The 11045-nt window shown below is 37.0% G+C and overlaps 1 protein-coding gene across 1 annotated transcript in view; it reads left to right on the forward strand.

The window, feature by feature from the left end:
- Positions 1–11045, forward strand: part of HSD17B3 (hydroxysteroid 17-beta dehydrogenase 3) — a 37170-nt gene that overhangs the window by 7854 nt on the left and 18271 nt on the right. The window lies entirely within an intron of this gene.

Below are 11045 nucleotides of genomic sequence, written 5' to 3' on the forward strand. Positions count from 1 at the left end.
TTTGGCCAGTGGGGAACACTGGCAACAGGTGAAAGAGAGAGGAGAGGGAGGTCATCTTCTTTTTTGCTCTCTTCCTGTGAGTCACGAAGGACTGGCTGTGTCCCTCTGCCGAAGGTCGTGGTTCCGTCAGATGGCCCTCTCCACACAGCTCTCTTTCTCTGGTTTTGATATCTATTCGTTCCTCAATCCTCTCAGGCCCACAAGCGACAATAGCCCTGTTGTTATTAGCCTCAGGGTATTGCGTTTTCTCTACTCCCTACACATATTTTGTGAATTGTCCTTTTATTAAATTCTCTTCAAGTTACCCAGTTTGAGTATTCTGTTTCTGTCAAGACCCTGGCTAAATCGGGTTTTTAGCTAGTTTTTAAATACACTAAATCAAAGTTCATCAACATCTACTCTTTAGCTAACTGGACTTTCATTGGAGAGTTTGTCCCTTAGCCAAGAGATATTATGAAAGATTTTCTTGAAGACATGCCATCCAAGATATGTGGATTGGCTAGAAATATTGTATGGGCACTTCTGCTCTTGTATAAAAAACATGTAATATCTGTGGGCACAGTAGACTAGTATTCTTGGCCTTATACTGGCTTAGTCCTGTGTCCTGCCACTTAGTGGAGGATTCTGACACCTGACCCAGCTAGAAGGTTGACTGTATCCTGCCCCAAGACAGTATCATAACCTTCTGGGATGAGCCTTCATACCAGGCACTCACATAATGCATAAGGGACAGAGAGCTGGGACTCTGCTGAGTTGTAAGAACAGGCTTGTGACTGTTTTACTGACAGTTTACTGCTAAATGTTTCTGTGTGGTAGGATTTGGTCTGAGGCTTGCTTGCATTTGGTAACATACCACCTGCTGGCTGATTGTGGGGGAGGAAATCTGTAGTCTTTACATATTTGTAATTACTGGAGGCTACAAGAAAATCCAATAATTATGAACAAACAAATGGGCTTAGGTCAAATAAAGACATCACATTTACTGTTCTGGCTGGCCATCCAGGGTTCCCGGTCAGCAGTGCCCAGCTACAGAATCCCTGAGGAGCATGTGCAACTGCTCTGGTCTGTGCAAAAGCAGCCCGACTGGCCCCAAGCAGGGCCAGCCGCTCTGGTTTCCCAGCTCGCCTCCGTCATGGCTAAGCCCCATGTAGCACCCACTCACACCACACACATTTCTCGCTCTCTTGAAAAGCACTGCCATCTACTTTTCATGTACTTATTTTGTTCTCCTTTAACTTAAAAAAAAATAAACCTTTTATTTTGAGACAATTGTAGATTCATATGCAGTTGTAAGAAATAATAGTGTTTCCATGTACTCTTTACCCAATTCCTTCCAATGGTAACATTCTGCAAAGCTATCGGACAATATAACAATCAGGATATTGGCGTGGAGACAGTCAAGATACAGAATAGTTTCATTACCACAAGAATCTCTTGTGTTGCCCTTTTATAAACACTCCCAAGCCCTTCAACCCCAATTCCCTCCTACCCTGACTCCCTCCTCAACCTTTGTCAACCACTAATCTGGTCCTCTTTTCTACAATTTGGTCATTTCAACCAAGTTATATAAATAGAATCATATGCTTTATACCCTTTTTGTATTGACCTTTTCTCACTCAGCATAATTCTCTGAAGATTCATTCAGGTTGTGTCAATAGTTTGTTCTTTTCCAGTGCTAAGTAGAATTCATGGTATGGATATTGCACAGTTTGTCTAACCATTTATCCATTGAAGGAAATCTAGCTTGTTCCCAGTTTGTAGCAATACAAATAAAGCTGCTATTACAATTTCATATAAGTATTTGCATGAACGTAAATCTATTTTTCTCAGTGCAGTTACTGGGTGGTATAATAGTTGCATGTTTAGTTTTTTAAGAATCTGTCAAACTCTTTCCCTGAGTGGGTGTGCCATTCCCGCCAGCAATGGATGAATCACCTATTTTCTCCACATCTTTGCTTGCATTTGACGTTGTCACTATTTTTTTTTTTTTAGCCATTCTGATAGTTGTGTAGTGATATCTCATTGTGGTTTTAATTTGCATTTCCTTGACGTCTAATAATGTTTATGTATATATATTTAATTCAAAGAGATATAGAGGAGAAACAGCAAAAAGGCCATCATCTCTTTTTCCAGTTAATTCTTTTAAAGATAAAATAATGCAGGCATAACATTGGAAAACTGAGAAAGCATAGAAAGGCATAAAAAGAGAAATAAAGGCCTCCACCCACCCCTGCTCCTATCTTACTCTGCTCTATAGTGGTCACCAGTATGAAAAATGTCCTGAGATTCCTTCCAGAAAAGGTAAAGAAAGCCCATGTCTATATTCATACTTATATATTGATAAGGATGTTGATAGAATGGTGAAGGTTGGCTATATTGACAGAGAGACCCAATGACAATCCAGATTTTCCTAATTGGCAGGAAGTTTTGTGTAAGTTCCTTCTGTCTTACCTTGTGGGCCTTTGCTCTTCAAAGCTGGAGCAGGGTCATGCGCATGTGTATGTCCTGCGGGCCATTGATGGAACTCAGTTATGTGTCCAAAACCAGGGTAAGAAAGGCCAGAAATATCATCTAGTCACATACCCAGGCAGAAGGAGGGAACAGGTTTTAGTGGCCCACTAGCAATCTCCTTGAGAATTTACACCTTATGTTTAGATTTTGCCCATGTCAGCACAAATGAAATCCTACTTTACACAACCATATACCCTATTTTCAACATTGCTTTGTTCATTTAATAATATAGCATGGAGATCTTTCCACAGCGAAGACATACAGATGGCCTGCATTCTTTTTAATGATTTCAGGGATGTATCATGTCTCTTATATCAGCCTCTTAAGAATAGGTATTAAGCTGATTTTCATTTTTGTTTTTACAAATGATGTTTCAAAACACACCCTTGAACATATACACAGCCAAGTATATAATCTCTGTCAGTACGATAGCTGGCTTACGAGTATGGGCATTTAATTATTGAATATCATTGCTGAATTGTTCTCTATATGACTGAACCAATTTTAACCCATCCATATTATTATAAGTTTTAATATTTAAAGTATATATTTAAATGTCAATTTTTCTTTTTGTCACTCTGATGTATGTAAATATGTATTCTTGGTTGTTAATGCCCAGAGAATGCTAGAAGCAAAATATATGACTAAAGATGGTCTGGTTTTGTTCCTGCACATCTGGGCAGTTCTAGCACCACCACCCAACATCTGGGATGGCACGGATGTAGGCACTGCTCCCAGGTCCAGTGTGGCAGACAAGAGCAGTCAGAATTCTTCTCACGATACTTCTCTTGGAAACTACAAGTAATGGCACAGAGTTGGCCCTTGGATTAAAATCATTTGGCTAGCTCTGCCTCAGACAGACCCAAGAAAAATAACTGTCTTGCCCTATTCTTGACTGTCATCACACACTTATTTGGTAATATATGATGGTGCTTTATGCCGTTTCAGCAAGGAAATTCTTCTTCTTAATGTCTAAATTACTCCAATCTAAATTACTCCAGCTGCACTCTGGAGTAATTCTCTTTCATCTCGCCTTAAATGAAAACAGTAGCTTTTAATTATTTTTATGTTTCTCTGGATTCATTGCTTTGTTCCTGTGAGGCTCAGCTTCAACCCTATAATTTCTGATCTAGGCTTTGAATATTCTAGGTTCATTGCAGTATGCCACGAGTGTGTGTGTGTGTGTGTGTGTGAGAGAGAGAGAGAGAGAGAGATTGAGAGAGAGAGAGAGAAAGAGAGAGATGGAGATGTATTGAACAAGAGTGCATAGGTGTGGTTAGAAAAAAAATAATGTGATGAGTACTGTGTACCTTGCCACCCAGCTTAAGAAAAAGAACATAATCATTGTCCTTGAAGTGTGTCATATAGGCACATACGTTATGCCTTTGTATTTCCCCCTCTTCATCCCCAGAGATGTAAGCACTATCATGAACATTGTGTTAATAGTTTCCTTACTTTAAAAAAGCTCTATTGCATATGCATGTATCCCTAGGCAACATGTTGGTTATAGTGCTTATTTAGAACTTAATGTAAGTTGATTCATAGATCTGTAAACTGCTTCTTATTGATCAATATAATGCATTTGAAATGCATCTATACAAATGCATGTAGAACATGGTCCATTCATTTTCAGAGTTATACAATATTCTATTATGTAAATAGATCACAATTGTTTATCCTTTCCTTTGTTGACAGACATTTCGGTAGTTTCTACTTTTGCCGATATGAATGCTTTGTTCATGTCTCCTAGAACAGCGGTCCCCAACAGTTTTTGGCACCAGGGACTGGTGCTCCTATGAGAATCTAATGCCTGATGAGCTGAGGTGGAGCTGAGGCAGTGATGCTAACGCTAGGGAGTGGCTGCAGATACAGATGAAACTTTGCTTGCTCACCTGCCGCTCAGCTCCTGATATGTGGCCTGGTTCTTAACAGGCCATGGACTGGTACTGGTCTGCGGCCCAGGGGTTGGGGACCCTTGTTCCAGAGGACTTGTACAAGAGTTAAGAACATGCGCAGGAGCAGAATTGCTGGCTCGTAAGTTATACATAGACAACATGACTGGATAATGCCAACCAGTTTCCAAAGTTTTGGTGTCGTGCTTATACCAGTCTTATAAACTGAACAGGGATATTTTACTTTTTATTCTTTGAAAAAGATTGTGCAGTTTTGTAATAATTGGATTTTTTTAAATGTTTGATAAAATTTAACTGTAAAACTACCTATGGCTGGACTTTTCTTTGTGGGACAATTTAAATTACTCACTTATTATCACCATCACATTATCATTATTATTATTTTAGTGGTTATAGAACTATTTGGGCTTTTAATTTCTTCTTGAATAAGCTTTAGATTTATGTTTTTCTAGAAATACATCCTTTTTACCTTAGTTTTCAAATTTATCGGCATAATATATTTTTTTTGTAACATTCTCTATGTTTGAAAAACTTTAGCAAGAAACGCATTTATCCAAGGCAACCATCTGGGAAGGCTCAACAGCTATGTTCAGAAAATGAGCAACAATATCGAGAGGGTAGGCAGTGGGGGACACAGCTGTGTGGCCCACAGAACAAATCGGGCCAGGGTGTTTACATTCATCCTCTTCATTTTCTCTCTTTTTTTCTGGAACTCCAATTACTCAGATGTTAGATAATATTATTTCTGGAACTCCAATTATTCAGATCCTGAATTCATCCTCTAATTGTCTCTTTTTTCTCATCATTTCTATTTTTTTGCCTCTTTGCTTTCTTGTCTGCAAAAAGATTTCATAAGTTTTATCCTCATACTCTGAGTTTTTCTTTCATCTTTTGCTCTTTTCTTTTTAAATTTCAAATTTCTTTAAAAAATTAAAAATAAAAACTTTTTAAAAAAATTTTAAAATTGTTCTCCAATTCTGATAGTGTGCTTTCCAACTTTTCTTACAGTTCTATGTAAAGCTATTTTATTTGGTAATCCAGGATTAGCATTGCTATATCTTCCTGATGAATTGAACCTTTGACTAGTCTTTATTTCTAGTAATACTTATTTGCTTTAATGCCTGTTTTGATGGATATTAATAAAGTTGTGCATTTTTTTGTGTTCACCTTATATATATTTAATATTTTTTCTCCTTTTCGTTTCAACCTTTCTGCGACCTTATGTTTAGGTGTGTCTCTTGAAAGTATCATAAAGCTCAATTTAAAACTCCTCTTTGATATTTTTTCTCTTTAATAGGGTATGATAGTACATTCATTTCTGAAATCTTGCAGACGTTAAGGTTATAGTATAAATGTGTGTTCATTTAGCAAAATACTTCAGAGGATTGATTGGTCAATAATTCATCTTCAGTATTTCAAAAGCACAATTCTCAAAGATACATATTAGCACTTGTTAAATTTTTATTTAGCTTAGTAAGGAAGGAAGGAAGGTGGGAAGACAAAAGAGCTGACTGAAGAGCATTTGAGAAATAGGGATTTATATAGTTAGTTGGGTGCGAAATAATATTGCCAAGTTAGATACCAGATGGATTAACTTTCTATAGGGTAATAATCATATCATGTCTGGGGTAGCTTCTCTGCCAGACTATAAAGATCCTCCAAACTCCCGTTTCTAACTTTGTTGGCTATGAGCTGTCTGCACCTTCATTGGTTGAGGATTTTTAAATGATTCTGCGACTGCAAAGTTACCTCCCCCAAAGTGTCAGATGAGGTCAAGCAGGCTTATTAGACAACATTCTAGGGTGACATTAATAAAAAATCAATCAATCATCATTTTGCCTGTATCTAAGTTTGGGATGAACTTTTCTTTAAAGATTTAACATCAAAATTTAGAATTGCCAGAATGTGTGCAATTATGGCCTTATTCATTGATAAGATTAGGGGTTAACTTTACTAAAAAAATAAACTGGAATAGCTAAAGGTAGCTATAAAATAAGCATTTATAAAAATGAAAATTAAGTTGTAACATGGGTATGGTAAAACTGAAAATTGGTATAATCGACTTAATAAACAGCAAATGCTATGGAGATGATGTCTACTACACCCACTTCCATCAAAATATGAGTCTACTTCAGCAGGTGTATTCTATTTTTTTCTATTTTCTGCCTTTCCCCATCCCTCACCCCACTCTTTTTTCTTCCTCTTATTCCTCCATCTTATATGTTAGTCAAAGAGACAGAGGGTTGAATTATTATCATTGATTCATATGAGGTCCTGCTCTCATTATTTTCCTTTCATTCTCATTCCCTATTCTTTTTCTTCTTCCTCCCATATGCAAACTTTCTAATATGTTTGATGTGTATCCTCTTGTTTGTATGAAGTCTTATAAAATGTTCATTGTTTTTTAAGCATTTTTCACTTATGTAAATGTTTTACTAATCCAGATGCAGAATTGTTTTTTTTTTGTATTTAGTTTGAGAAAAAATTGGCTATTTTTGTCCTTGAAATTTATTTTTTTTAAAAGACAAATTTGTCTTTTTTGCACTTTAATCAAATTCAGTGCTTAATCACTCAATATGAGGCAAAACACTGGAGGCCTTGTGTTGAGAGGGTGGAGCCACTAGTTGAAAAAGCAGAATGGGAACTAAGGTGACCATGAATCAGAGAGTCAGAACCTCCTTAAATTTTATACCTCAGGTTCTTTGCTTGCTTCATCCCAGTTCCAGTGCTGCAGGGAGTAAAAAAATCCCTAGGTCCCTGAGTCATTGCATGAATGGGGCTGGCCTGAACTTTGGGTTACCTGCAGAAGATATTGTATGAAGAAGAACAAAACTTTCTTGTATTAAGCCACTGAGATTTGGGACCAATTTGTTACTGCGGCATTGCCTATCCCATCCGGCTTACTACAAAGAAAAATAATAACAAAACATAGTGAATAGAAAAACAGAAATAAGACAGCAGGAGTTAGTGCAAGAAGTCTAAAATCTAAATAAATATGACTTGGTTAAATTTGCCGATAAATGGATACTGAGATGGGGCTAAAAAAACCCCTATGGTGAATCCAGAAAAATTGAAAATAATGAAATAGAAAAATATATACTAGGAAAATGCAAAAGAAAGGAGAGGAGTAGGAGCAATATTAGTGTCAGACAAAATATAATTCAAGATAATAAAAGGGAAATGTTCAAATTGATCATTGATTATTAATAGAGCCTATTCTATTTCTGACACTATAACTTCAAAATATTGAATGTAGAAACTGATAGAAGTGATTGACAAACTTATATTATTGTGGGAGATTTGCATGTCTCTTTTAGAAATAGAAATATAAAATGTGACCAGTTTTTTTTTAATAAGCAGGCCTGCTAGGGCTTATTGGACACACTCACAATCACTCTGTTTTCTTTCACCTCTTCGAACCGGCTCTGTAGCTGTGTTTTTTCTCCCTCTCTGGTCCTATTACTTCACTGATTCCTCTTAGAGTAAAATGAAGTCCTCTGGTCCCTTTCAGATGCAGACATGGTTTCTATTCTATACTTACCAGTGTTCAATCACCTGCAGTAATCAAACGCTGAGCATGAAATAAAGTTAAACATTCTTCCCTTCCCCCATCTGGGACCTGCTTCTGAGACCATGATCAGTGGGACATGACCTGGTTCTGTGGTTTGTTTTCTTTCTTTCCTGGCCTAGCATTTCTCCTGATTGCTATCTGAGGTGTCTGTACCTTCCAGGGTCTAAGGAGCGGAAGGCTCAGACAGGGTGGGCAGAGAAGAGAAGAAAGTTGGATGCTAAGGGTCTTACGTGCCTGGTAACCTCGTAAGAAGGCTTCTAGCTCTCTGGGCCTGGAGACTGACACATAGATACTACCTATGGGTCAGTTTTATGAGTCCTCCACCACAGGGACTGCCTCTCACCTTGGCCCTGGTGAACACACCTTCATCCTGTATCTTGCCTCACACTGTTCCTCCAGCTGTGCTTGGGCCAAGGTCTCTTTGCCCTTGAGGTAACTGTTGTGGATAGAATTTAATCCTGCACTAGTTCTCTCCCACATCTGGTTCAGGAGAAATATTCATCAAACAAGTGTGGATGGTGGCAGCAGAATGCTCTAAGGTCAGAGCACCAATAAGTCACGATCTCTTGCTATAGATTTTGGAGGGCCTTAGTCAAAGATGGGTCTACAGTTTGAACATAATGAATACGAAATAAAGCTTTGTTATGTTAAACTGCTGAGATTTCAGAGTTAACTCATTACCACAATATTGCCTATATGCTATATTAACTCAATCAGGCAAAAAAAAAGGGGACATAAAGAATAAGAAAGAATGAATATAAAACTAATAAATTACAAATGGCGAAAACATGCCATTACATTCACTAAATACTATGCAATAAAATTAGAAATATTCTTTAAAAATGATATCCACCCTCTCATCTATGTTAAAAATTTTTCTTCTGTGTCACTCTAAGATTAAAGAAAAGATAAAATTAGATACCCCTGTGAATTAAGGTGAAAGTTCTATGCAGATGAAAAGTTTTGGCTTTAAATGCATCTACTAGAAAATGAGATAGACTGCAAATAGTTTTAACTTTCAAGGAATTCTAGAAAAAGGACAATAAAAATAAATACAAAAGAGGCAGAAGGAGTAAATTAATAGAGAGAAAAACAAAAATTGATGACATAAGAAACATAGGAATAAACTGAATTGATCAGTTTAGACTGACTTGATCAACAAAAACTGATTCTTGAAAAAGACCAAGAAAGAAAAAAAAAAAAAAAAAAAGAGAGAGAGAAGAAACATTAGGAACCTACCTATTTAAATCTTTTTATCAATAAATCGAAAATCTAAATAAAAGAAATGATTTTCTATAGAAATATAAATGGTAAAAGTTAGCTCAAGAGGAAGTAGAAAAACATCAAGAGATCAGTACTCATAAAAGAAGTGGAGAAGGTAATACTTAAAACACCTAAGCATTTTGACAAGCAAATATTACTAAATCTTCAAGGAATAGGCAAAAAACAATTTCTAGGATGATTAACTGTCTTGACTTGCCTGGGACTGAGGCGATCCCTGGGATGTGGGACTCTCAGTTAGAAAATTGAGAAAATCCTGGGACAAGTTGGTTACCCTCATGTTTCATGAATTGTGACTCCAATACCAAAATAGGACAAAGATGACTCCAATACCAAAATAGGACAAAGATAGCGTAAATCATTAGGATCCAACTTAAATATAAGCAATTTTAATCCAGCAGTTTAAAAAAGAAGTAATTTAGAAAAAAAGAATAGATGAAGATGTTCTTAAATTGATAAACTATCTTCCAGAATTAATGAAAACATTATGCTTAGTTTCGAGAAACATTAAGTGTTCTCAGTATAGTAGGGAAAAACAGTATGTTTGCTCAACATTGTGCTGAAGGTGTTAGTCAAGATAATGAGGCTAAAAGTATGCAAATATTGGAAAGGAAGGGACAAGACTGTACTTCGTAGAGAATATTATTGTCCATGATGAAAATCTAAACATTGATGAACAAACTATTAAAATGCTTAAAAGAATTTTTACCTGCATGGCTGAGTAGAATTACTAATCACAAACAATAACAAATTCGAACATATAGAAAAATAACCAATATTATCGAGGCTTTTGATATGACAGATTCTGTTCTATGCACCTTTTAAATGTAATTTCTCATTTTATTCTCAGAACAATACTATGAAGTAAGTCTATTGGTGTCCTTGTTTCACCAATGAGGAAACCAAAGAACTGAGTTGAGTAACTTGTGCACACAAATACAAGTGGTGGAAACAGGAATTGGAACTAGGTATTTAATTCTAGAGTTTCTTCTTCTTTCCATAATAATTTAATTCACAATGACAAGTAAACTTAAGATATTGGTGGCAAGAACAGCTACATGTGCCCCACAGATCCCTACTCTTTCTTTCATTGGTATAGAGTTGTAGCTGATAAGTGGCTGCCCAGCCAGGGAATTACCCAGACTCCCTTACATCTAGGTGGGGTCATGTGACCAGTCTTGCCAATGAAATCAAGCAGAAATGATGTGTGTCACTTCTCAGTCAAGGTGGTTAAGGCAAGGGATGTATCTTCCTTATGCTGGCTGGATGTTAATGCCCAGGGCAATCTTAGAAACCTAGTGTTATAGGTGGTGAAGACTTTCTCAGCTGTGGGCCCCAAATGACCATGTGGAATAGTGTCTGTTATCTAAGACAAAAAAACAAACTTCATTGTGTTAAGCCGCTGGAAATCTTAAGTTATTTGTCACAGCAGCTGTCAGTGCCAAGCTGATCAAGAAGGGAAGGTTTGGGTAGTGAGACACCCAGTTGGATGAATGCACAAGAGGCCAACATGAGAATAAAATGACAGGCACCAACTTTATTGTGGGAGTGCACTTCTGTTGCTGGAAGTGCAGTTCTACTGCGGGGAGCAGGCTTCTGCCTTTTCTCTTCTGCTTCCCTTCTGCTCCCCAGGGGACCGCATGGCTCCACACATATCAGAGTACAATAGTGGTGTTCAGCCACACATGCATGATACAATAAGCTGAATTATGTTTACATATTTTACCTACCGCTCTATGTAACATTCTAAATCTGGAGTCCTACTCCTA

This window comes from Pteropus vampyrus, unplaced genomic scaffold (assembly GCF_000151845.1).
Source record: "Pteropus vampyrus isolate Shadow unplaced genomic scaffold, Pvam_2.0 Scaffold520, whole genome shotgun sequence".
NCBI classification, from domain to species: domain Eukaryota; kingdom Metazoa; phylum Chordata; class Mammalia; order Chiroptera; family Pteropodidae; genus Pteropus; species Pteropus vampyrus.